This window comes from Neopelma chrysocephalum, unplaced genomic scaffold, assembly GCF_003984885.1.
Source record: "Neopelma chrysocephalum unplaced genomic scaffold, ASM398488v2 Primary Assembly neopelma1_264, whole genome shotgun sequence".
Classification (NCBI taxonomy): Eukaryota; Metazoa; Chordata; class Aves; order Passeriformes; family Pipridae; genus Neopelma; species Neopelma chrysocephalum.
The window spans coordinates 9,873-10,922 of NW_020897926.1; positions in this window are offsets into that span (position 1 = coordinate 9,873).

Below are 1,050 nucleotides of genomic sequence, written 5' to 3' on the forward strand. Positions count from 1 at the left end.
TTTGATCCCAGACAACACGAGCCCTGTGTCCCTTTCCAGGAGGGAATTCCAAGCCCTGTGTCCCCGTTCCCATCCCTGTCCAGGAGAGGATCCAGGGCTCTGTGTCCCTTTCCAGGAGGGAATTCAGAGTCCTGTGTTTCTGTCCCTTTCCAAGAGTGAATTCCGAGCCCTTTCCAGGAAGGAATTCCAAGCCCTGTGTCCCTTTCCAGGAGGGAATTCAGGGCCCTTTCCAGGAGGGAATTCCAAGCCTTGTGTCCTTTTCCAGGAAGGAATTCAGAGCCCTGTGTCCCTTTCCAGGGAATTCAGAGCCCTGCATCCCTTTCCAGGAGGGAATTCCAAGCCCTTTCCAGGAGGGAATTCAGAGCCCTGTGTTTCTGTCCCTTTCCCTTTCCAGCAGGGAATTCCAAGCCCTGTGTCCCTTTCCAGGAGGGAATTCCAAGCCCTGTATTCCCGCTCCTGTTCCTGCCAGAGCCGGGAATTCATCCCTGGCCTCCCCCCCTCACACAGTTGGGAATGACTTTGTTCCTCCAGCTGGGAATGACTTTTCCAAGGGCTCTGCAGGTTCCTGCCTCCAGAGGCAGCTCTGGGAACAACTGGGAATTTCCCAGAGCCCCCCCTTCCCATCCCAACCAGAGCTTGGAATGTCTTTCCCATCCTCTGCCTCCCATCCCAGGGAGCTGCTCCCAAATTTGGGATCTCTGGGAAACCTGGAGTGGTTGGGATCTCCCAGGAAAATCCCTCAGGAGCTCCAGGGAAAAACCCCTGTGATCCCAAAGGGCCCCTCTGGAATGAGGGGCTGGAGGGAATGGGGGTCCCAGGGACACGGGAATTCCCCCTTGGAGAGGGGCAGGAGGAGTTTGGGAAGGGAAAACTGTCCCTGAACTTCCCAAGTGTCTCCAGGAGAGCAGCAAAGAGCAGAGGGTTTCCCAAAATTTGGCTCTTCCGGCGCCTTTGGATCCCTGGAGTGGTTGGAATCTCCCAGGAAAGTCCCTCAGGGGAAGCGGGAGCTCCAGGGAAACCCCCTGTGATCCCAAAGGGAATGAGGGGCCA